A 27,215-nucleotide genomic window follows, 5' to 3' on the forward strand; every position below is an offset into this window, starting at 1 on the left:
TATTTATTTTTCATTTATTTTTATTAGTTGGAGGCTAATTACTTTACAATATTGTAGTGGGTTTTGTCATACATTGATATGAATCAGCCATGGATTTACATGTATTCCCCATCCCGATCCCCCCTCCCACCTCCCTCTCCACCCGATTCCTCTGGGTCTTCCCAGTGCACCAGGCCCAAGCACTTGCCTCACGCATCCAACCTGGGCTGGTGATCTGTTTCACTATAGATAATATACATATTTCGATGCTGTTCTCTCGAAACATCCCACCCTCGCCTTCTCCCACAGAGTCTAAAAGTCTGTTCTGTACATCTGTGTCTCTTTTTCTGTTTTGCATATAGGGTTATCGTTACCATCTTTCTAAATTCCATATATATGTGTTAGTATGCTGTAATGTTCTTTATCTTTCTGGCTTACTTCACTCTGTATAATGGGCTCCAGTTTCATCCATCTCATTAGAACTGATTCAAATGAATTCTTTTTAATGGCTGAGTAATATTCCATGGTGTATATGTACCACAGCTTCCTTATCCATTCATCTGCTGATGGGCATCTAGGTTGCTTCCATGTCCTGGCTATTATAAACAGTGCTGTGATGAACACTGGGGTGCACGTGTCTCTTTCAGGTCTGGTTTCCTCAGTGTGTATGCCCAGAAGTGGTATTGCTGGGTCATATGGCAGTTCTATTTCCAGTTTTTCAAGAAATCTCCACACTGTTCTCCATAGCGGCTGTACTAGTTTGCATTCCCACCAACAGTGTAAGAGGGTTCCCTTTTCTCCACACCCAAACACTGCATACAAGTGTGCATCTCCAGCCCAAAATTCCCTCTTATTTCACATATTCAACTACTACATAGCCTCACCCCAACCCTCGAGTGTCTGATTTTATCTTCTTTACTTCTTCTGCTCCCCGGAGCCCCCCAGCTGCTCTTGAGGACCCTGCGAGCGTGTATCTGCACACGTTTTTCTCTTTGTCTGGAACATCTGTTTCCTGCTGACCTAAATGGCCTGCTCCCCACAGCCTTAAGGTGGTTGCTTAAATGTTCCCTCAGTGTTCCCCTAACTCTTTCAAAATCAACTCTTTACCACAAGCCCACTTCTCCCTGTTTACTTTCTCTTTCTACTTATCAACCAGAATGTAAGCTCCGTGAGGGCACGGATTTGACTGTTTTTGTTTCTTGATGGGTTCCCAGGAAGCTGAGCAATGCAGATACATGATAGACAATGAGTGAATATCTGTCGCATGAATGAATGAATAAAAAATATAAAATGCAATACATTCATTTAAGTTTCACGAGGGCAAGGATTGCTTATGCGTTCCTAGTGCCAAACATGGTGCCTGTCTTGGTCATAGAAGACCCGCAAAAGTCTTCCACAAATGGATGAAAGGCTTCAGGGGGAAGCAGTGGAAAAGAAATGATGAGAAGGGGAGATGGATAAGAAAAGGGAAATGGGTGCTGGAGAGGCTGTGGAGAAAAGGGAACCCTCTTACACTGTTGGTGGGAATGCAAACTAGTTCAGCCACTATGGAAAACAGTGTGGAGATTCCTTAAAAAACTGGAAATAGAACTGCCATATGACCCAGCAATACCACTTCTGGGCATACACACTGAGGAAACCAGATCTGAAAGAGACACGTGCACCCCAATGTTCACCGCAGCACTGTTTATAATAGCCAGGACATGGAAGCAACCTAGATGCCCATCAGCAGATGAATGGATAAGGAAGCTGTGGTACATATACACCATGGAATTTTACTCAGCCGTCAAAAAGAATTCATTTGAACCAGTCCTAATGAGATGGATGAAACTGGAGCCCCTTATACAGAGTGAAGTAAGCCAGAAAGATAAAGAACATTACAGCATACTAACACATATATATGGAATTTAGAAAGATGGTAACGATAACCCTATATGCAAAACAGAAAAAGAGACACAGAAATACAGAACAGACTTTTGAACTCTGTGGGAGAAGGTGAGGGTGGGATGTTTCAAAAGAACAGCATGTATACTATCTATGGTGAAACAGATCACCAGCCCAGGTGGGATGCATGAGACAAGTGCTCGGGCCTGGTACACTGGGAAGACCCAGAGGAATCGGGTGGAGAGGGAGATGGGAGGGGGGATCGGGATGGGGAATAAGTGTAAATCTATGGCTGATTCATATCAATGTATGACAAAACCCACTGAAATGTTGTGAAGTAATTAGCCTCCAACTAATAAAAAAATTAAAAAAAAAAGAAAAGGGAAATGGGGACTTACCTGATGGTCCAGTTGTTAAGACTCTGTGCTTCCATTTCAGGGAATGAGGTTCGATCCCTGGTCAAGGAACTAACCTCCCAAATGCCACACAGTGTGGCCAAAAATATTTTAAAAAAGAAAAGAGAAGGGAAATGTTTCTACAGCCACCATAGTGGGTGGTAAGAATGAACAGTAGAGAATTCCCTGGGGGTCCAGTGGTTAGGACTCTGAACTTTCATTGCCAATGCACCAGGTCTGGGGAACTAAGATCCCATAAGCCTTGAGGTATAGTCAAGAAAAGAAAGAGAAAAAAAGAGAAGGAAAGGAAAGAAAAAAGATGAAGCTCTGCTAAGTCAAGCTCCAGGTAGGTGAGAGGTGAGATGCATGAATAAGACCCCAAAACATTCAACAGAACTCAGAAATAGTAAGTGACACAAGAGTATTCTTTAATGCTTTCAAAGGGAATACCTTTAAATGGAAAAATCTGATGAACACACTTTTAACCAAATAATCAAAGACTTAGGATCATCACTGGTGGGACAACCTGACATCACTGCCCCGTGGTAATGCCCCCAGAACGTGGCATTACCTCTACACTAACGCACCAGGGTGTTTCGCTGGAGTCTAGTCTGGAGGGGTCAATCCAGCAAATCTCCATTGAGGGACTTTCTGCAGAACAAAGAAAATGACTTGTTTAGACTCTTCGGAAAAAAAAGGTGTTATTGGGATAATCTGGAAAATGTGAATATGAACTGTATATCAGAAAATTATTAAATCAATTAAACTTCCTGGGTGTGATAACTGTGGTTTGTGTTTGAGAAGGTCTTTGTTCTTAAGAGATAAATGGTGAAAAACATCAAGCACAAACTGTAAAATGTAAACAGTGAGTGAGTCTGGGTGATGGGAATACGGCTGTCTGTTGCAGTATTCTTACTTTTTTGTTGTTGTGGAAGTATTGAAACTTTTCAAGAGAAAAAGTTGGGGGGAAATAAAGAACCAAAATCTTTTAAGTCCGGTGAATCTGAATTTTAAAAAGCAAAGCAGGGACTTCCCTGGTGGTACAGAGAAGAATCCGCCTGCCAAGGCAGGGGACATAGGTTCGATCCCTGGTCTGGGAAGGTTCCACATGCCTTGGAGCAACTAAAGCCCATGTGCCACAACTACTGAGCCCAAGGACTGCAACTACTGAAGCCTGTGTGCCTAGGGCCTGTGCTCCACAGGAGAAACCACTGCAATGAGAAGCCCATGCACTGCAATGAAGAGTAGCCCCAGCTTACTGCAACTAGAGAAAGCCTGTGTGCGGCAACAAAGACCCAGAGCAAGAAAAAAAATAAACGAAATAAATTAAAAAATGGTACTCCTTAAAAAAAAAAAAGCCAAGCCAAAAAGAAAGAAAGAAAGAGGAACAGGGGGAGAATGAAGTGCGAGATGCTGGCAAAGACGATACAAAAGAAAAAAAAATCTATTCTGAGCAGAGCTGATGTGTTATCTCATCTAATTCTTATATAACCCTGTGGGGGTGGATAACACTACTCCCATCTTCATAGACGAGGAGCCTGTGGTTAGGAGTCTGAGTGTCAGGCCCGAGATCACACAGGACAGGACTCAAACTCGAGTCCTGTCTCTTTCATCCTACTGCTTGCTCCTGCCTTATGCAGAAAACAAGCCACATAGTCAAAAAGTCACAGCAGGGGAGTCGTAGTGAAAGAAAAATGTAGGTGCAAAGTACACCTGGACACTCGCAGCACATCTGCCTAGAGATGACACACGGTCATTGGGAGCAAGAAAATATAAGAGGAGAAAAAGGCACACACAGTATAGGAAGCCAAACTGAAACAGGATTTCACGCAGTAACATCTCAGCTCCAAGGGAGGCTCTTTCACATCAGAGCTTCTAAAGACTCCAGAACGGGGTTGTGTCTTCATAGACATGACCGTGGGTGCTATGTCATAGCATCTCCCCGCTCTAGAACAGCTATGCTAAGCTAGGGTCCCTATCTGGCCATGGTCCTGACATCCACCCCTAGGCTATGTGGAAAGGGAGGGGCCACGTGGGTCTTAATGCTGTGTGCAACAAACAGATGGAAACAGAAATTACCTGGTAATCATAGGATTTTGATGCATGATTTTAAAACAGTAATCTTCCCTTCTTCCAACTCCTAGTTGAAAGCGGAAAAGGATGAAGGGAAAGAGGTCAAAACACTTTGGCTTCAATTTCTCATTTTTGCTTTGGCAGTGAAGACCAATGTGTTCTAGTGCAAGGAGGATTTCCCTGAAGGATTGCTGAAATTCTTAAATATCCAAGCATGAGAATATTAGTGTCAGATGGCTTTTTAATTTGCAGAAGGGCAGAGGGGATATTTCCTAAAGATTCTTAAGAATGAAGAGTCGTGACCTTAGCCATCACTGGAGTAAAAAGGACTAGACATGTCCACTGAGATGCGTGGAATAGCCCCCCGCAGAGCACATGTTCCAGGCTTTGCTTAGAAAGCAAGAAACAGCTCCCCAGGGCTGAATCTGCCACAATACCACCCTAAGACTGCTGGCCAGCTTTGTGAGTTGTTTCTTATAGCAAAATAGACCCACAGGTTACTGCACACCATAAAAAAATCACTGAAGCCAGGAGAAAAATGAAAGGCAAACTTATTTCCTCAATTCAAAAACATATTTTGACATTAAAATACTTCTGAAGCCACGATTCATAGCATCAAATATGAAACCTGGCTACCACCAGTAGGAATCAGCTATGACACAGTATTCCTTAACCACACACGTGTCAACCGAGTGGAACAGAAAAGGTGTCTTTTTATCTTATCGTCATTTTATTTGTTATCTGCATCGGTAGTAGAAGACACAGTTCATTTAAAAAATTATCAGGGATTTCCCTGGTGGTCCAGTGCTTAAGAATCCACACTTCCATTTTGAGTTTATTTTTGTGTACGGTGTTAGGAAGTGTTCTAGTTTCATTCTTTTACATGTAGCCGTCCAGTTTTCCCAGCACGACTTATTGAAGAGGCTGTTTTCTTCTCCATTGTATATTCTTGTCTCCTTTGTCAAAGATAAGGTGCCCATATGTGTGTGGGTTTATCTCTGGGCTTTCTATCTTGTTCCACTGGTCTTTATTTCTGTTTTTGTGCCAGTATCATCCTGTCTTGATGACTATAGCAATTTGAGTCTGTTCTAGTGAGGTGGATGAAGCTAGAACCTGTTATACAGAGTGAAGTTAAGTCAGAAAGAGAAAAACAAACCTCGTATATTAATGCATATATATGGAATCTAGAAAAATAGTATTAATGAACCTATTTGCAGGGAAGGAATGAAGATGCAGATACAGAGAACAGACTTGGGGACACAGTGAGGGAAGGAAAAAGTGCGACAGAGAAAGTAGCATCGACGTATGTACACTACCACGTGTAAAACAGACAGCTGGTGAGAAGCTGCTATATAACATAGGGAGCTCAGCTTGGCGCTCTGTGATGACCTAGAAGGCTGGGATGGAGGGAGGGAAGGAAGGCTGATTGGCACTGTCATAGGGCAGAAACCAACACAACATTGTAAAGCAATTTTCCTCCAAATAAAAAATAAATTAAAAAAAAAAAAGAATCCATGCTTCCATTGCACTGGGTTCAATCTCTGGTTGGGAAACTAAGATCCTGCATGCCACACAACCAAAAAATAAATAAATAAAAATAAAATTGAAAATAAATAAAAAGCTTTAAAAAAAACTCACAGTGATGCAGCACTGAAATGTAAAGTTAAAGTCTGGTGAAGACTGACATTCATAGACCAGGACATGCAATTCATGGCAGCAGAAATTACTAGAGTGCTCAGACTGTAATTTTCAAACTCAAGAGAGATGGATTTCACAGATATATGTATCATGAAGAATTACTGTTTAGGTACCAAAGGCCTACCTATTAAACACTTGTAATTGGAATTCAAAAGTTGTTTTGCTTCCAAAAATATTCAAGACAATAAAGAAAAAGAAATCTTTGTATTTAAGCAAATAAGAAATATTTTTAAAATTCATGACTTTTTTCAGTTCAGTCGCTCAGTTGTGTCTGACTCTTTGCGACCCCATGGACTACAGCATGCCAGGCCTCCCTGTCCATCATCAACTCCTGAAGTTCACTCAAACTCACGTCCGTTGAGTCAGTGATGCCATCCAACCCTCTCATCCTCTGTCGTCCCCGTCTCCTCCTGCCTTCAATCTTTCCCAGCATCAGGGTCTTTTCACATGAGTCAGTTCTTCACATCAGGTGGCCAAAGTGTTGGAGTTTCAGCTTCAGCATCAGTCCTTCCAATGAATATTCAGGACTGATTTCCTTTAGGATGGACTGACTTTTTTGGAAGAGCCTAAAAATTACACTGTGAACTCTAAAGGTTGAAAGGAACAGGCTTGGCTGAGTGTCTGGCACGCTCAGCCTGTCTTAGAATCTTAAGATTCCCAATGTGAAGAGGTAAAGGCTCACATTTTATTTGTAATACCAAGAAGAAACATGAAATTCTACAAGCAACTGTATGCTGTTATGTCCTAAAATGTCCCTGAACATTTGATGCAGTGTCTTCCACCTCCAAAAAGAAACTGTTAAGGAACTGATCAATGAAACAGGATAACGATGCTGAATGTTCTCAAGATGAGAAGTGAACAATGACCTTTGGCTTTAACCACATAAAAGTCACTGGCTATCTCTGGAGAAGCGTTGAGGGTGGAAACCAAATGGAGCCCCTTCAGAAGGGAGTGGGGAAGAGAGATAAGACAAGACAACCTATCTGAGAAGGTGAGTCCATTCAGTCAGTGGCAATTATAACATGCGTTCTGTCTGTCACGCACAGTTCTTCCAATTTCATGGCTCCAAACATCTTTCTTTTAAACTGAATTTTTATTTTTATCTACTTATTTTTTTCTTTCGGCTGCACCACACAGCACGTGGATCTTAGTTCCCCAACCAGGGCTCGAACCCAAGGCCCCTGCAATGGAAGTATGAAGTCTTAACCACCAGACCCCCAAGGAAGTCCCCTGCTGATGTGCTGTGCCATCATTTAACCACTTCTCTATTGCTGGAAATGGATTATTTGCCCTTCTTTTCAAGAAATAATGTTATGAGCCAGATGTTTTCCTTTGCTGAAAAATTATATGCAGCAAGGCTTAAGGATAAAACTGGAAATATCAATTAATTCTTGTTGCCTTTCTATGGGGTAAGAAAATCTCTGGTTTTGGGTCTTGGTCAGTATTCTGCACCTGGCACCAAAACCCCCAAAGGACTGGGGCTGTTGGTAAAAATAAGTCAAGAGTGGTAAACTCTGCATTAATGAGCTCAAGCAGCATGTGTCCCCACCATGCCCTGGCCTTCTCTCTATTTTCAAGTATTTATGGCCATTTCTGTGAGCGCATGTGTCCAAAACATGATATACCACGTGCCACGGAAAAGATATCAGAAAAATCTGAGGTGCATTTAAGAGTTTTCAGCAGCAACCCAGTTCTAATTCTTTTTCTATAAATTTTACTAAAACTTTTTAGTAAATTCTAATGTATTTTACTAAAATTTTGGTAAATGAGTAAATTTCTAGTAAATTTTAAAATTAGTAAATTTTCTCTCTTTCTCCTCAAAGATGCACTGACAATGTTTTCTACTCTACTTTGAAGTTAGAACTGAAGTTAGAATTATTTTCAAGATAGGAACTGAATTTTTACTCCCACAGATTCGCGATGATTCATCCCTTAAAAAAAAAAGCAAAAAACATCTATTAACAATATTTTTCTCCCAAATCATCTTCCATAAGTAGCTGGGGTGCAGTGTGTGTGGGGGGCACTCCTATTTTGCTCACATTTGCCTTGTGACACGTGGGCCCACCCACGGCTGGGGGACCACTGAGCCACCTGGGGCAGACAAGACCCTTCCCCAGGGACGGAGCAGAGTCCAGAACTCAGAGATAAAACTCAGCACTGTCACTTAATGGCTGGGGAACCTTGGGCAAGTTACTCAAACCTCTCGGCACTTCAGTTTTCTCATCTTCGAAAGATGTGATAACTAGCTACCTCACGGGGTCCAGGTGAGAGCCTATAAGTGAATGCATGTACAGTCTGTACAACAGGCCTGGCTGAGCTCTGAGCACTCAGTAACTGTAGCCCCAATACCATAAGCAACTGGAACTGAAGCCTTCTTTAGCCTCTGAAAGGCCTGGAAGGCTGAAGACATCCCGACAATAATCCTTTAGAAGCTGGCATTATTTTTCCTACTTTACAAAGTTTAACTTATCCTAGATCAGAAAATTAGTGAGCTGTAATAGTATGGAATCACTAATTACTTTACTTAAAATAAGTGCCACTTTGAATCACTGCCTTAGATCCATTATTTAGAGTCTGATTAGCAGCTTAGGGTTTGAGGAGAGAGATTTTGGGTGAATGCAGTAGCTTTGGTGCTTGAGACTCAGCTTAAATGTCACCTCCTCAAAGAAAAGCATGCCCCCTCAAGATCTCCACCAAATCATATCGGATGCTCCAATGCTCAAGGATTCGGGCTGATTGGATATTCTGATCACGGTTGTGGAGAGAAGGGTGACAGTGAGCAGTGCAAGTCACTCTGTTCCAGCCAGCAGTCTCCTGACGAGGAACCTAACGCTCAGCCCATCCTTTCCCCACAAGGAGAACCAACTGGCTCCGCAGGCATTCTTGGTTGTAACTGGCAGGGGTGGGAATGTCATGAATGGATAGAAAAGGGAGAGTGTTTTAAAATATATACATATCTTTTTTTTTTTTTACAATAGCTTCTTTAACAATTTTTTTAAATTGGAGTATTGTTTGTTTACAATGTTGTGTGAGTCTCAAGTGTACAGCAAACTGGTTCAGTTATATATATACAAATTATTTTTCAGATTCTTTCCCATATAGGTTATTACAAGGTACTGAGTATAGTTCCCTGTGCTATACAGCAGGACCTAAAGAGACATTTCTCCAAAGAAGACACAAAGATGGCCAACAGGCATGTGAAAAGATGCTCAATATCACTAACTGTTAGATAAAAAGTGCAAGAGAAACCGTCAGCCACTCAGTCGTGTCCAACACTTTGCAGTCCCATAGACTGTAGCCTGCCAAGTTTCTCTGTACATGGAATTCTCCAGGCAAGAATACTGAAGTGGGTAGCCATTTCTTTCTCCAGCGGATCTTCCCAACCCAGGGATCGAACCTGGGTCTCCTGCGTTGCAGGCAGATTCTTTACCATCTGAGTCACCAGGGAAATGGAAAGCAAAACTACAAATCCAAACAGTCAGAATGGCCATCATTAAAAAGCCCACAAATAATAAACACTATAGAGGGTGTGGAGAAAAAGGAACCCTCCTTCACTGTTGGTGGGAATATAAGTTGGTGCAGCCTCTGTGGTTATCAGTAATTCATGCTAAGTTGCTTCAGTAGTGTCTGCCTCTATGCAACTGCAGCCCACCAGGCTTTGGGGATTCTCCAGGCAAGAATACTGGAGAGGGTTGCCACGCCCCCTCCAGGGGATCTTCCCAACCCAGGGATTGAACACACATCCTTTGTGTCTCTTGCGTTGGCAGCTGGGTTCTTTACCACTAGCACCACCTGGGAAGCCCATGGATACCAGTATGGAGGCTCTTTAAAAAAATAAACCTAGAGTTACTGTATGATCCTTCAATCCCACTACCAGGCATATATCCAGAGCAAATTCTAATTTAAAAATATACATGCACACCCCAATGTTAATAGCTGCACTATGTACAATAGCCAAGATACAGAAGCAACCTACATGTCTATTGACAGATGAATGGATAAAAAAGATGTGATATGTATGTATGTATTTATGTAGGTATCTATATATACACATACACATGATGGAATATTACTAAGCCAAAAAAGAATGAAATAATGCCATTTGCAGCAATATGGATGGACCTAGAGATGATCATATTAAGTGAAGTAAGTCAGACAAAGACAAATATCATATAATAGCACTTAATTGTGGAATCTTAAAAAATGACACAAATGGACTTACTTATAAAACAGAAACAGACTTACAGACATAGAAAATAAACTTTTGGTTACCAAAGCGGAGAGCAGGGCAGGGACTAGGAGAGATATAAATTGGAAGTTTGGGACTGACATATACTCACCACGATATACAAAATGGGTAAAAAAACAAAAAGAAAACAGACCATCTCTTGTTTTCCTAAAGGAAACCGAGAACATAGGTCTGCTGTATGGGGCCACTAAGTAGTTGCTGTTATAATAACCATGTTTCTTACTTCTTCACTTAGGTTGGGAGGACCTAGAGAAATGGGTGATTCAAAACCAAATATACCTAGAGACCACGTGTTTATTTTCACATGAACTCATTTAACTACACAGCGATAGGTCATAGTTTTAGACCATGATTCTTTACTTCTCAACTCATTCATTATCTCAAGAAGCAATAATGGGATGCAAGCTCTCTGCCAGACTTTATAGTAATGCTAGAATCCATACCTTGAATATTTGGTGAATGGATGAATAAAGGTCAAAGTCTAAACAGGATGGCAGACATGAAAATAATTTAACATCACATAACAATAATTTAAGGGCTCCCCCTCAGGAGTAAAGAATTCGCCTGCAATGGAAGAACCACAGGAGATGCAGGTTTGATCCCTGCGTAGGGAAGATCCCCTGAAGTACGAGATGCCAACCCGCTCCAGTATTCTTGCCTAGAGAATCCCATGGACTGAGGAGCCTGGTGAGCTATAGTCCACAGAGCCGCAAACAATCAAACACAACTGAGCGACTGAGCACACACAAACAATAATATGAAAGATATAAAATAATGAGGGATCAGAGGAGAGAGATCACTCATTCTCTAGGGGTGAGAAGTTGTTCTCTGCAGCCTGAGACGATGGTGGGATGCACAGAAGCTGAGATCATGGGCCAGCACATTGGATGCTAGAAGACCTGGGGTTCAGCCCTGCCCTCACTGTGGTAAAATGTTGAGAAACTTGGCCTGAACACTGTTGGCTTCTCGATCTATAAAACGAGGATATTTCACTGAATTTTTGCAAGGATTAGATAACACCGAATGCCTCATACACATGAGATGCTGAGAAAGTGCTAAGACTGATCGATCATGTCACCATTGTCCTTGTTGAGTCAGTACATATATCCTACGAGAAGAATGCCAGACTCTGGAAGCACATGGTGGGTTGACAGAGTTGGGAAATCTAGTGAGGCCCAAGCTAATCTCTGGACTTGGATCTGCACTTTCTTTGCAGCCTGCCTGCTGCCCTCTTAGTCACTCAGTCGTGTCTGACTCTTTGCAACCCTGCAGACTGTAGCCCTCCAGGCTCCTCTGTCCACGGGGTTTTTCAGGCAAGAATACTGGAGTCCGTCGCCATTTCCTCCTCCAGGGGATCTTCCTGAATCAGGGATCGAACCCAAGTCTCCTTCACTGCAGGTGGATTCTTTACTGCTGAGTCATCAGGGAAGCCCCTTTTTTGCAACAGTGGGTCTCAAAGTATGAGTCTCAGACCAACAGCCACAGCATCACCCAGATATTTGGAAATGCAAATTCTTCAGCCCCACTCCAAAATTATTGAATCAGAAACTCTGGGGGTGAGGACCAACAATCTGTATTTTATTTTTTTTCTTTTTTTAATCTTTTTTTTCCATTTATTTTTATCAGTTGGAGCCCATTATACAATCTGTATTTTAAAAAGCCTCCCACGTGATTTGTTTGCATGCTAAAGATTGATAACCACTGGTCTACAAATAGATGGTGAAATTTTTAAAAAAGTGTGCGAGAGAGGTTCCAGATGGAGGGGACAGGTGTATACCAATGGCTGATTCATGTTGATATATGGCAGAAACCAACACAATATTGTAATTATCTCCAATTAAAAACAAGTAAATTTTTTAAAATGTCATAGGCAAGTACAGGGTATATGAAGATTATGAGAATCAAAAGTTTCAGTCAAGACATACACTTGAGTTAGTTAACAATCCATTTTTAGATTAGGTAGGCTCCTCGTTAGACATTGCAAATCGTGACAGATAACCAGAGATCCAGAGCCCCTTTGCTATACCCACGGTCTTGCCTTTCCAGTCTCCAGCGTTCTTGCAGGAGGTTTGCTCCTGGAACAGGTGATGTGAAGGAAAGAAGTAGTTGTATAAGCAGTGTGAGAGTTAAGCCTTGGAAAGGGTAGCAGTGGGATAATCCCTTTCTAAGGGAATCACTTGTAGCAGCATCATTTGACCTGCCATGGGTTTAGAGGAGCTTCCTGGCTTTTCTTTCTTGGGCCAGTCCCTTCATTAACACGTGGAAACTCCATATAGCCCTGTCCTAATGAAGCTTTCATGGGCCATGCCATCAGTGCCCATTGTCTTATCATTCCTAATATTTTTCATTCTGAATCTGAAGGGAAGAATCTTTTAAGGATACCCAAGAGGGCTTTCTTATGCCTCAGAATTTCAAAGTGCCCTGAAATTTGTTCTTTTTAAAGTTCTCTGTACTTTTTTGTGTGTGTGCTATAACATTCTTACATGTATTATTCTGTGATTAAATCTCCAGGTTACTATAAATGATACCTAAATTCTAAAGAGCCAATTCTAATTATTCCAATATGACCTTATTCCCTTAAGAAAAAGGGAATAAACATTTTGTCTGCTATTTTGTTGGACTGAAGTATTTAAAAGAGTAAGGTAGAAAGTAGAGACAAAATCCTGAACCTTTCAAAATGGAGAATTAATTTTAAACTTAAAAATGTGTTCCTATTACCTATGCTGATACTATCTTTGCATAAATGAATAAATAGAAATAAAGAAACTTTTTTCCCAAAAAAAACAAAAAAAACAAAAATGGCTTGTGCTTTACGTCAAACGCAAGGAAAGAAGGCACTCACCATGTGCCATGCCCTGTATTATTTCTGTGTTGAAAATGCATAGGAAACTGTCTATTTACTGTTTAAAAGTATAGAATGAGGGAACTCCCTGGCGGTCAAGTGGTTTAGACTGCGCTAACACTGCCCAAGAGCCCAGGTGCGATCCCTGGTTGGGGAACTAAGTTCTCACAAGCTTTGTGGCATGGCTTAAAAAAAAAAAGATTAAAAAAAAAAAAACAACAGTATGGAATGAAAAAAGAATCAGGTTAGATATTGGATCTAACCTGGTTAGATACTGGAAAATCCAGCTTATCTTTATCACTAATGTTCCTTTCCTGGGCAATGTGTAACCTCTTGAGGAAAATGTTCACTCAATTGCTATGGGACTTGAAAGCACTTCCTTTCCTTATTCATACGGAAGAAGCAGATTCACAGTGTAAAGATGGTGATGATGATGATGGTTAAACAAGGCTTCCCGTTCTTTGATGTGGGGTCTCTGTCCCCTGTCCTTGACTTGAGCAGTCTCTGGCTGCTATGACGGATGCAGTATTAAGGAAGTGACGCTCTGTGTGCAGGGCAGGCCAGGAGAGGCCATCACAGGTGGTTTAGAACTCCCTCCATACACTCCCTGTGGAAGCCCAGCTGTCTCCCTGTGAGAAGCCAGAGCCACCTGGAGGGGCCACAGGAGACACTCCGGTTACCCGGCCCGGCCCAGCTCAGCGGCCAGGCTGGCGAGTGAAAAATCCTCCAGGTGAGCCCAGTCTCCAGCAGTCTGCACCACCTCCAGCTGTCCAAGTCTCCCCACCCGAGGTCACAGATCACGGAGCTGAGGCCAGTGAGCCCTGCGGGGGCAAGTCCTGACCCACACAATCCGTGATCTGTTGCGCAGATCTGTTATGGTCTGTTATGCAGCTGTTGACAGGAGAGCAAATGATCACTGCAGCTACCACTCCAGGGTACCTTCTACAAGTCCAGCATGGTACTATGCTCTTACGCTAGACTCTGCCTCGTCGCACCTGCTCTGCAAAATATGTTAGTCCCAACTGCAAGTCAAGAAGTGGAGGCTGTGAGCAGAAAAGTGTCATGCAAAGGCACACGCGGTAAACGACTATTTATGTCAATATTCAGTGCATTAAAAAAAAGCCAAAATGTCAGGCTTTATCCAAAAATAATAATGAGAAAACGGCACAAATTGTGATGATCATTTTGTAATGAATAGAAAGATCAAATCACTATGTCGTGCACCAGGAACTAATGCAGTGGTTGCAGAACTATACTTCAAAAACAAAGAAATTCATAGAAAAAGATATCAGATTTGTGGTTACTGGGGGGTGGGGTGGGGATTGGAAAAAGGTGATCAAAAGGTACGAACTTCTGCTTATAGGATAAATAAGCATTAGGGATGTAGTGTACATCATGATGCCTATAATTAACACTGCTCTATGTTATATATGAAGGATGTTAAGAGAGCAAATCCTAAGAGTTCTCATCACAAGGAAAAAAAATTATTACCTAGATTTTATATCTATATGAGATGATGGATATTCACCAAACTTATTGTAGTGACTGTTTCATGATCTACATAATTCAAATCACTTAAATACACTGATAGGGGCTTCCCTGGTGGCTCAGTAGCGAAGAATCCGCCTGCCAATGCAGCAGACACAGTTTCTACCCCTGATCCGAGAAGATCCCACAACTAAGCCCATGCATCACAACTACTGAGCCTGTGCTCTAGGGCCCAACAGCTCTAGAACTACTGAAGCCGGTGTGCCCTAGAGTCCATGCTCCACAACAAGAGAAGCCACTGCGGTGAGAAATCTGCCCACTGCAACTAGAGTAGCCCCTGCTCCCTGCAACTAGAGAAAAAGCCCACATAGCAACGAAGACCCAGCACAGCCAAAAATAAATAAATACATAAAATTATTTTCTTAAAAATAAGTGCACTGATAACTTCTGTTTAGTGGGCAGTGCATACACATCCTTTCCTAAGATTCAAGTGAAATCACCCCAGAGCAGCCTGGAAAGCAAGGAAGGATGCCGCTGCTAGATGAAAAACCTTGAAGAATTTCTGGAAGATGTTAAGGAGAAGGGATCGTACAGAAAACCACTAGAGCGAGGGAAGCAGTGGTCCAATGTGGGTCTGGAGGAGGGCTGTCAAACACAGAGCCAAGGAAAACGCCCAAACTCGGGGTCAGCAAAGATGGAAGTCCACGGACAAACTCGAGTAATTAAGGACTGATGCTATGGGCCATTCGACTCCTCTGTCACAATGAACAAAGAGAAACTGCAACTGCCCTGGGTCTAGAATCAGCAAGAACCCTTGCCCTATACACTATGGGAGAACTGGCTCACAGGTACTTAATGTGGGACTTGAGCCAAGAAAACAAAAACAAATAATGCAGTTTGGGACTCAGAAAGTTTGGGACTCTGTAACAGACATGAGATCCCAGTCCAATCAGCCAACCATTCATCCATCCTTCCATCCATTAGAAGGGGTTCAGAAAAGAAATGTCCACATTCAGTGAAATGCACTAAGAACTTTTAGGAGCTCCACTTTCAGCATAAGGCATTGCTGATCTCAGCAAATAGCCCCCAAGGAGGGCTGAAACTTACACATCTGATCTTTATCCAAACCAAACAGGAAAGCTGCCTTCTGTCAATCACCACATCCATCTGTGGAACCCATCAGCCTCATAGTCAAGAAAGAGGTTTGTTCGGCTGCCAAGTAAATCATACCACCTTCTTATGTTATTCTAGCCTTTCAATAAAAGTATGAATCAACAACCAAGATTTCAAAAAATCTTTTCAGCTATGCTGAGAGGGGCAGCATTTTATTTGTATTATATTTGTATAGGACAGGGCTCCAGAGAACCACAGTCTTCTGTTTTTACAAGTGCCTAAGCATTTTGACTCAACTCTCCCAGTAGCTGGCACAGCACTATGGTTGGATAACAGTTCAACTATTGGAACTCAATGGATAACAGTTCATGTTAATATGTATTAGCACCTTTAAAAAAGAATAGTAGGAGTTATAAATATGGGACAATTACTATAGATCAGACACATATAGTATCTCATTTAATTCTCAAAGCAATCTTAGGATGTAGTGACATTATTCTAATTTTATGGGTTATAAAACTTAGGGCTGGAGAAACAATAATTTGCACAAGCTCATGTGAGTGGAGGACTGGACTGTGCCCAGGTCTCGGTCGAAAGCTCATGTTCGCAATCATGCCACACAGCCTTCTGAAGACACAGACCGACGGTGATCATTAAGAGGTAGAGTTTGGCAGCTATTTTGCTAATGCTGCTGTCACAGTATCTATTTGTCCAGTTTGAATGCAACTGAGTTCGTGTCTGTCTTTCACAGCACACTGAGGTCAGGCAGAAAATCTTGTATTTTCATCCAAGCCTGTGACACACATCACGTACTCAGTAAATACATTCAGCTGTTGGGAGATCCTGGCTAAGGGACTTAACCTGAGTCCATGGTATAGTGTCTGATATACTATACTAAGCCATTATTTTTATCACCACCATCATCATTTTTGTTACTGTATCTCCCTCTAAAACCACCGTGTGCTAAAAACTGTGTGCTAAATCGCTTCAGTTGTGTCTGACTCTTTGCAACCCTACGGACCGTGGCCCGCCAGGCTCCTCTGTCCATGGGGTTTCTCTAGGCAAGAAAACTGGAGTGGGGTGCCATTTCCTTCTCCACGGGATCTAAAACCACTAGTGGAAACAAATGTCCGTCACTTACTCACACACCACATACAGGTTCCCAAGTCCCAAGCAGGATTTGTTTACTTCTGCCTGTTGCATTACTGTGTTCCTGAACTGCCATTTTTCCACAGACTAGGCACAGCTTTAAAATACAAAGCTGCTGAAAAGGACATCTGTCAGTTGTGTTTCTAGGACAGAGATTGTTGTGTGTTTTTTTTTTTTTTTTTTTTGGTCACGCCACACAACATGTGAGTTCTTAGTTCCTCACTAGACCGCCAGGGAAATCCCTAGGACAGATTCTTAACCATTCTGAACTAGAGAGGAACTGCACTGGAATCTCCCTAAAGCTTTTTCGAACTGTCCCCATGGCACTTTACAATTCCACAATCCAAATCTTATCACTTATCTTCCGCCCTGGAAGGGAGGTGTATTTTTGGAGTTGAAGACCATCACAAAGACAGCTGCTGTTGTGAGGGTGTGTTATGCTGCTGTGAGCTAGCAGATGAAAACTAAAGAGAAAAAAAAAGAGTTGACAACCACCGTTGCCTAGGGCAACCAATCACATTAGCCGGATGTGGGTTTACGGTATCCTGCTCTACGTTTTACTTCCACCCTTTTTTCAGTCCCTGTTACTTTTAAGAAGAATCCAAAAACATAAGGGTGAGGATGGGAGGGTGGACAGAGGGGAAGATAAAGAATAAAAAGTAAACAGTGGCAATTTGTTGTTGTTTTTGTTGCTTAGGGGGCTAATAAAGCATTTTGGGTGTAGGCTGAGCTATGCATTAAAATCTGGTTTCAAGGACACACCCCACAGTAATAGAAAATGCTTTTTGTTTCTTTTTCCCCTTAGTTTTCTTCATAAGGCATCTAGTATCCTCCATACAGCTGAACAGCCAACACTTGGTTAGGGTACAGTATTCGTGCAATTACCTAGAGCTGCACCGGCCAGTTCAGTAGCCACTAGCCATAGGTGGCCACGGGGCACTTGAATTGTGGCTCGTCCAAACTGAAATGTGCTGTAAGTGTAAGACATGCTGGATTTGGAAGATTTAGTATGAAAAAAGAAAAAGAATTCATCCACAATTTCAATATGACTTACATTTACTGTAATTTAGTATAATTAATATTAACTCATTAAATGGTCATTTTGGATATACATGTACTAAATAAAATAGATTACTAAATTAACATCCCGTGTTTCTCTTTGACTGTTTCTAGGGTGGCTTCTTGAAAATGTAAAGTGATTTATATGGGGACTTTCCCAGCAGTCCAATGGTTAGGATGCTGTACTTCCATTGCAGGGGCATGGGTTTGATCCCTGGTCACAGAACTAAGATCCTTCATGCCGCATGGCATGGCAAAATAAATAAATAAATAAAAATAATCTATGTTGCTTGCATTATACTTGTGTTGGACAGGGCTCCAGAGAACCAGAGTTTTCTGTTTTTTCAAGTGCTAAGCATTTTGACTCAAAGGTGGTAGGCCATGGGGACTGTACCACATAAACGTAATCTGAGTATTATACACTAAGAGTTAAAACAGAAATCTCCCCATTTCCTTTCCCGCCACCCTGTATGCTCCAGCTCTGCCGAACAATTTCATGCATGTAGTGCTTAAGGTAGCTTTTTTCCACTGGGCCTCCTGGAAATATCTTTATCCTTCAAAATGCCTTTGGTTCCCCCACTACAATGTCTTCCCTACAATCACTCCCATCACTGTCTTATGCTCATCACAAACTGTTATATGTTTATTTGCAGGCCTGGGTCTCCCACTAGACCAGAAGCTTCTGGAGGTTCGGTGCCATATCTTATTTTGTTTCACACCTTCTACTCTGGCACATGGTCAGCCCTTGACAGATATGTGATAAGACTGGAGAAAAAGTTCCAGTGTCAGCATCTTCAGCAGAGTGTCATTCAACTTGAGTGTCCATGTAAGCACAGAAGTCCCTTCTGTGAATCTCAAATGAGGGGCGCTTTTCTGCTCTGATGGTCCGGGCAGTGAGCTCCCTGGACGTTTCAGCTTTTCTCTTCTACAGCAATCTTGGGAGCATTTGCTCACAGCATCACACTGCACTTACCCACGTGCCGGGCCCAAGCCACTTCATCTCTGTTTGCCACATACAATGGCGGAAATTTAAGCACCACGTCAGTCAACATATAGTCTTGATTTGCTAAGAAACAGTCTTGACTTGCTACGCCATATCATTTAGGAATTTAACTAGAAGGGAGTCATTTCCCTTAAAAAATAATAAAATAAATGACTTTTTTAATGCTACATCCCAAACCTCATCAGTTCATTGACCCATCAACTATGAACTTGATGTTATCAGCAGAGATGAAAGAGTTCATTAATACCATAGTCAGTCACTGAATTGAGATCATTCTGTAAATTGCCTGAAAAAGATTCTGTGGTATTTTTTTCTGCCACATAATTGATTTGTTCATTCTTTTCTTTTTGAGACGAAATTCTAATCATGCACTTAACTGAAAAACAAACTTTCGCCTGTGGGCAAAAAACAGTCTACAACATGAACTATGATGCAGACAATGAAGTAAGCAGAATTCTGCTAAGTGCTACTCTCTCATAATTACACTGCCCTGACACCTACTGTAGCCAAAACAAATGAAATGTCAGCTATCTTGATCTCAGTAGTTACTTCCCAGAAGCCACTTCCAGCTTTCCAAATGTCACAGCTGTGTTACCTACCATTCTTCAACAGCTGCTAGTGAACTCTTAGTCCTGCTTTAACTCATGCATCCATTTAAAATCCATCTGGTCTTAGATTTTGAAAATATAAGTATCTTAACCTCAGGGCACAAAAACCTCCTTTGTGGAAAAGGCCGTTGTCTTCCCTTTCTCAGAATCCTGATGTTAAACTCATAATCTTAGAGGGGACTTCCCTGATGGTACAGTGGTGAAAAATCCACTTTTCAGAGCAGGAGACATGGGTTCAATCCCTGGTCTGAAAACTAAGATCCCACATGGCACAGGGCAACTAAGCCTGCAGGCCACAATTAGAGAGACGCCCGTGTGCCCCAGTGAAGATCTAACGTGCCCCAGTGAAGATCCGACATGCCGCGACGAAGACCCAACACAGCCAAACAAATAAATAAATTCCCAAAACCCTCACAATCACAGAAACCTTTTATAAGGCCCATGTCACTGGTTGTGAATTCATGTACAAATATGGGGCTTTTCAATATTCATTTCTTGCTCTCTCATTTATTAAAAAGAACTCTCACTGTCTTGAGTTTCAAGCATGAAATATTACTGATTAGCTGACTATATTCTTATTTCATTTATATGATAAAGACTGTTGGTCAATTCTTTCAGCAAGTTTCAAAAGAAGAGTTTAAAGCACTAGGATCCTAAAGATCTAGTTTTACATCCCAGTTCTTAGACTGTAATCTTGGGTAAAATTCTTAAAACTCTCTAAACTGTCATTTCTAATCTGTACAATGAGAATTAATGACAGTACCTTCCCCAAAAGTTACTTAGGCTGAAAGACTTTAGCCATTTATATAATAAGCACATAGTTATTACCAGTTGACATTTCATAACCATGTCCAAAACTTCTTTTTTTTCCAGATTTCTCTTTCAATTTATTTTTAATTGGAGTATAAGTCCTTTACAATGGTGTAGTTTCTGCTGTACCACAACATGAATCAGCTATATGTATACATATGCCCCCTCCCTCTGAAGCCTCCCTCCCCAAAACTCAACTTCTCACAGCTTCCCCTCTAAACTGCCCACGTGGTTGATGCCAGTTCCATCCTTCCCATTGTTTGGGTCAAGAACTTTCAAGTCATCTTTGGTTCCTCTTTCTCTTAAATCCCACATCCGCTTTGTCAGGAAATCCTGTTGGCTCTACCATTAAAATATATGCCGATTCCCAAAGCTTCCTAATAGATTTCTGATTTTATCCAGCTTTTTCTCAAGCAATCACAGTGAGCCTTTGACATGTAAGTCAGATCACATTACTCTTTTTCTCAGAATCCTGTAATGGCCCCTCAATTTAACTCAGTGTAAAAGTCAATGTTTTCATGATGGGTTACAAGACCCTATGTGATCTGTCATCTCTTTACCCTCCTCTTCCATCTCCAACCACACCTCCTATTACTCTCGCCCTCCAGGCCACACAGGTGCCTTTTTCCTCGAACGCACCAGGCTTACTTGTGCCTTATGGCCTCAGCACTAGCTGTGCCCTCTGTTCAGAACACTGGTCCCTCAGACAGTCAACTCCTTCAAATCCTGGCTCAGGTCTTACCTTCCCAAGGAGGCCAGGCCTGACCATCTTATTTAACACTGCAATTTTACTTCACTCAACTTTACCTTTTCAAATGGGACTTTTTACTCACCTATATTATTTACTTATTTATGATGCTTACTGATGATTGTCTGTGTCTCCTCATTGGAATATAGCTCCCCAAATGCAGAGATCTCCGTCTCTTCCATTCACCTGGAATAGGGCTTGGCAAATATTTTTTGGAATGACTGAATTCTATTTAAAGTAGAAATTGCAGTTCCTAACTTATGTATGCTTTACCACACTTAAAAGTTATAGTTTTCCCATGATGAATCTTGGTTACTTCATTAGTGACTAAGATTCTACTACTTCCATGGTACTCCCTCTTAACCATTGGTAATCCACTTTGTTTTCATGCTATTTAAATTAAAATAAATTGTCTTTACTTTATAGGACACTCTATTTATGACCATGCTTTGAGTCAGTGAAGATTCTAATTTCAGCTTCCCAAGGGACTTCTCTGGTGGTCCAGTAGCTAAGATTCTGCGCTCGCAATGCAGGGAGCTCAAGTTACATCCCTGGTCAGGGAAGTAGATCCCGGATGCTGCAACTAAGACCCAGTGCAGCCAAATAAATAAACTAATAATAAATAAATATTTAAAAAATAATTTCAGTTTCCCAAGTGCCAATATACTCTAATTCCCAGTTTGACATCTTTGTAAATGCATGTACCTGCTTTCTAAATCCTTTTCAAAAAAATCAGCACATTCAGAATAATGATGACCTCTATCAAGAAAAAGTGAAGTGAAGTTGCTCAGTCATGTCTGACTCTTTGTGACCCCATGGACTGTAGCCTACCAGGCTCCTCCGTCCATGAGATTTCCCAGGCCAGAATACTGGAGTGGGTTGCCATTTCCTTCTCCAGGAAATCTTCCCCACCCAGGGATTGAATCCAGGTCTCCCGCATTGTAGACAGATGCTTTACCATCTGACCCACCAGGGAAGTCCATCATGAAAAAAGCGTAATGCTATTGAGAGGAAGTCAGAGGTACTGGAATTATTTTCCTTCTTAAGCTAGGTGATATGTATCTTGACAGAGGATGAGATGGCTGGATGGCATCACCGACTCGATGGGCATGAGTTTGAGTGAACTCTGGGAATTTGTGATGGACAGGGAGGCCTGGCGTGCTGCGATTCATGGGGTCGCAAAGAGTCGGACACGACTGAGCAACTGAACTGAACTGAACTGATGTATCTTGATGTTGGCTTTTATTATTATTTGCTATAATTAATGGGCTTGCCTTGTGGCTCAGCTGGTGAAGAATCCACCTGCTATGCAGAAGACCTGGGTTCGATCCCTGGGTTGGGAAGATCCCCTGGAGAAAGGAAAGGCTACCCACTCCAGTATTCTGGCCTGCAGAATTCCATGGACTGTATTAGCACATGGGGTCGCAAAGAGTTAGACACGACTAAGGCACTTTCACACACTCACGTATATATCTTACACCATCTGCTGTATGTATGAAATATTTCATAGTGAAAAAGGGAAAATAAATATAGTGTTTGCTTGTTCTACTATCACTCTGTATTTTCCCTCCAGTTTGATATGATATAGATCTATGGACATAAATCTCCCGGCCAGTTTGTAGAAACAACTATTGTGTGATTTAGCATTTATCCCTGCTCCCAGCCTACAGCCATTTCACTGATGAGTCTGTGATATGAGATCAAATCAGAAGGATCCCCAGCAGAAATAGGAAAAAAAAAAAAAAAGCTACTCACTGTCCACTGATTTAATTAACACAGTCCATTATCAAGAGGATTGGAAATATAATAAAGCTAAAAATGAAATCACATGGGGGCTTCCCTGGAGGTCTAGTGGTTAAGACTCCGCGGTTCCAATGCAGAGGGTGTGGGTTCGATCCCTGGTCAGGGAACTAAGACCCCACATACTGTGCAACACAGCCAAAAATTAAATCACATGGTTGCTGCTAAAGATTATTTTTTCAAAAGACATGTTTTCCCACTCTAAAAAGGCATGTTCTTTGCTGGCCTACCTTCACTCCATCCTCCCTGACCCCCATGTGGTGTAGGAATCTGATGGGTGCTCCCACAGCACAGGGCCTTGGTCATGTGTGGGGCTATAACTGCTCATTTATGTCTCCCCTATTAAACTCGAACTTCACCGAGAAAAGGCCTCCTGTTCTTTTTCACCATTTAAACCCTTGCCCTTGGTATAGCACCTCGAGTGCTGGTGTTATACTGACTCAGTTCAAAGGTCAGCTAAGCTTCTCACTCCCTGGGTAAGCTTCTTAACCTCTCTGCCCTTTCATTTCCTCAACGATAAAAGGGGTTAATAGGAGTATAAGCCCAGGTGTGTGTGTGCATGTATGCTAAGTTGCTTCAGTTATGTCCAACTCTTTGCAACCCTAAGGACCGTAGCCCGCCAGGCTCCTCTAGTCCATGTGATTCTCCAGGCAAGAATACTGGAGTGGGTTGCCATGCCCTCCTCCAGGAGATCTTCCTGACCCAGAGATAGAACCCAAGCCTCATTATGTTTCCTGCACTGGCAGGTGGGTTTTTACCACCAGCACCACCAGGGAAGCTCCATAAACCCAGAATGAATGAAACAACACATCCAAGTTAGTTAACACAGGGTCTGGTACAAAATATAAGCTAAATAAATATAATAACTGTTTGCGATGACCATTTGGTGATAAAGAGGAAACTGAGTTGACAGAGAAGAAAGACTAGCTCTCATAATATGATTCTTAGTGATTCAAGTGCATAGATGATGTTTAGAAAATATTTGAAAAAAAAAAGAAAGAAAATATTTGGAAATGGAGTCAGGAATTCAAGCTTTAGAACAGGAGCTGAGAAGGTGTGGTGCCTTGGGGCAATGCTATAGCTCTGCCTGCTCAAGTGTCAGGGTTGGTAGGGGGCCAGCTGGGTCTCAGGGCTTAGACAGATTGAGGATACCATCCAGAAGTGGAACTAATATCGCTGGACATTTAGTAAATGTTATTTGAGTCCCAACTATGGTGCAAGGAATTTGGCTAGGTGATGGGGAAGCAGTGCAATTGTAAATGTTTTGGTGTGACAGACTACGACACACAAATAATTTATTACAAGCTTCAGCACTTACTAAAAGGTATTGAGTATAAAAATAATTAACATTGAAGAGGATTAGAAGTAAATGAAAATCATGTTTGTGAAAGTGGGATGGTTTAAATAAATTGAAAGTGGTATATCAAATATAGGCATTTACGGTGATGCATTTTTTAAAGGCTTTTTATGTGAACCATTTTTAAAGTATTGAATTTGTTACAATACTGCTTCTGTTTTATGTTTTGGTTTTTTGGCTGCAAGGCATGTGGGATCTTAGCTACCTGACCAGGAATGGAACCTGTATGCCCTGCATTGGAAAGGAAAGTCTTAATCACTGGACCACCAGGGAAGTCCCAGCAATGCATTTTATGAGCAGTTCATACTAATAGTAATATGAAGATATCTAGAACTTTTAATTTGTTATTTTAAAAAGTCAAAATAGTGGGTGATTGGTATACGTTCTCAGGATGTTAAGTTGCTCGATCATGTTCAAAAGACTGGACTCTAACAACATCTGTTATCATTTTCTCCATTCTTTTTTGTTAGTGATCAGCCATTCTTTGTCAGCATTCAAGACAGGACAGATTCAAAGAATTCTGGAAACTCCTCAATTGCTATTTTAATGATAGATATCAGGTAGGCCAATAATCTTTACTGATAAGGTTAGAGAGATCAAAGCAACTTAAATAACATCATTTTTTTTTCTACTTAAAGGCAGGTCTAGAAAAGAACCCAAGTCTCCCAAGTGCCCGGGAAAGATATAAATATCAGCAATAATGTAAAAATGACTAAGAATTTGAAAGAAAGTGAAGTTGCTCAGTCATGTCCGACTCTTTGCAACCGCATGGACTGTAGCCTGCCAGGCTCCTCTGTCCATGGGATTCTCCAGGCAAGAATACTGGAGTGGGTTGCCTTTTTCTTTTCCAGGGGATCTTCCCAACCCAGGGAAGGAACCTGGGTCTCCCGCCTTGCATGCAGACTCTTTACCATCTGATTCCCTGGTGGCTCAGAATCTGAAGATGACATTAAATTTCTTAGACCTTTCACAACACGTTGAGCAGACAGGAAATACCACCCAGAAGACATTACAGAAATTTCCTCATAGATTCTCTGTTGATTTTGCTAGCCAGCGTTACTCTAAGGCTGCCCACGGGCTGTCCCAGTACTTCAGTATTCAGGACAGAGAGAAAATTGACCCTGAGGTTTACTCAAAGAAACAAAGGCCCGGAAACCTCCATTCAGAGGCCTAGACTTTAAAATCACTAGTAGCTAGTACTCTTGCCTCAGTTTAAACCACATTACACCTCAGCAGTAATAAACCCCTGAGCTTTTTCCCTATGGTACTTCTGCTGATACTCCATTTCTTTCTATAACGATCGCATTTAAAGTTATTTGTGAACTGCTTTGCAGTGAGAGGCACCAGGAACAAACATGTTGAGCATTCCACAACGGTCCGAACGATAAGAAACACCTTCCCAGAAGGAAGATAAAGGGTGCACTGGAAGAGGTGTTCTGCGGGACCCCTGACCCGAGATCCTCCTGGATAGAACGACATCCTGGTTAATTTGCTTCGTGCTTCTAAAAGGGCGCTCTGGATACTCATCCCAAGCCAAATCACAACACCTGTGCCCGATGTCCAGCCCGTTCCTCTCTGCTATTTTCAAGCGAAAAGGACAATCATTCGGAGGCAAAGTTATTTTTAAAAAGAAGAAACAGCCGTCTGAAAGTTTTCAAGGAAAGAAACACTAAGACGCGACAGACTTGTGACCGTCACTCTCAAATTCTCACACGACCTGCACTCAATGCATGGCGCCCGGAAATGCCCCCTGAAACGACCCTGGAAGCCCTTCAGCGCCAGTCAGGCTGGGGCTCCCGGACCCGCTGGACAGGAGAGGGTGCACCGGTTCCCCGTCTGACCTTGGAGCAATTTTCTGGGCAGGAAATCAGCCAAATCTGACGAAACCCAACTCGGGGAAGGCGAGCCTCTGCCCCAAACCCCGCGGAGCTGGGTCAAGGGCAGGGGTCGGCGGAGGGGACCGCCCTCCAGGGCCCAGCGGAGCGGCGCGTTCACCGGCCCGGCCTTGGGTACGACTCTGGTCGGGGGACATCCCGGGGCGGGGAGTCGGGGGCCGGGGGCTGCCCGGGTGCCGCTGCCAGGGCCCCCGGGGCAGGCGGGCCGGCGCCACTTACCTCGACGGCTGCTCCGGGCGCGCGGACACTCGGCGGAGACTCGTGCGCGGGGGCAGCTTCGGGGCGGCGGCCGGGAGGCTTCGGGGAGCGCGGGCTGCGCCCCGGCTCGGCTCGGCGGCTCGGGAGGAAGTGGTGTCAGCCCGGCCCGGCCCTCGCGGCGCGTAGACGTGGGGCGCTCGGCGCGCGGCTCCGCATGGAGGTGCGAGGAGGACGCCTGGTGGGAGACACACCCACGGACGCGGATACAGACGCCTGAAGCCCCGGGGCTGCTTTTTCCGACTCGACGGCTCTGTGCCTCCGCGCATCTCCCCCTCCCCCTCCCCACCTCCCACGGCCCACCTCCCCCTTCCTCCTTCCCCTCCCTCCTCCTCTCTCCCACCTCCCTAAAGAAGACCACAACTTGGGTTGAATGCGGGGGAAAGGTGCGCCTTCCTCCCACCCTCCCCTACCTGCGTCGCGGGCCCTCCTGTCTCGGAGGCGTCCTCTGGATTGTCGCCTCGGTGTATCTATCACCGGCCAAGGGATTGGGGCCCAAACGGCGGTTCCACCAAAGCCCGAGAAGCCGGTTTCTTTTGCAGCGGTGTTCGTAAGTGTCGACTTCAGCCCTTTCGGGGCTTCCTCTTTTCGGGCCAGTTGTGCAAGGCCCTGCTTGCAGGCCGCGCGCCGCCCGCGGTTGGGCGGTCTCCGTGGTAGAGCTGGGGCGGGGAAGGTTGCGCTCCGCAGGGGCAGTGCCTTGATTATCGGGTTGGCAACACCCTAAAGACTAATGACACTCAGTTGGCGGGCGAGGCTGTGTCCTCTCCCATATAGCTGGTGGAAATCCAAAATAGCCAAAACCTTGTGCAC

General features: G+C 43.0%; 1 protein-coding gene across 1 annotated transcript in view; it reads right to left on the reverse strand.

The window, feature by feature from the left end:
* LOC122681476 (amyloid beta precursor protein binding family B member 1 interacting protein) overlaps positions 1 to 26,495 on the reverse strand; it is a 73,681-nt gene extending 47,186 nt beyond the window's left edge. The window contains exon 1 of the mRNA XM_043883616.1: positions 26,370 to 26,495. The gene's annotated coding sequence lies outside the window, so the exon portion shown is untranslated. The remainder of the gene's footprint in view (positions 1 to 26,369) is intronic.
* Between the last annotated feature and the right edge of the window lie 720 nt (positions 26,496 to 27,215).

Source organism: Cervus elaphus, chromosome 23, assembly GCF_910594005.1.
Source record: "Cervus elaphus chromosome 23, mCerEla1.1, whole genome shotgun sequence".
Lineage (NCBI taxonomy): Eukaryota > Metazoa > Chordata > Mammalia > Artiodactyla > Cervidae > Cervus > Cervus elaphus.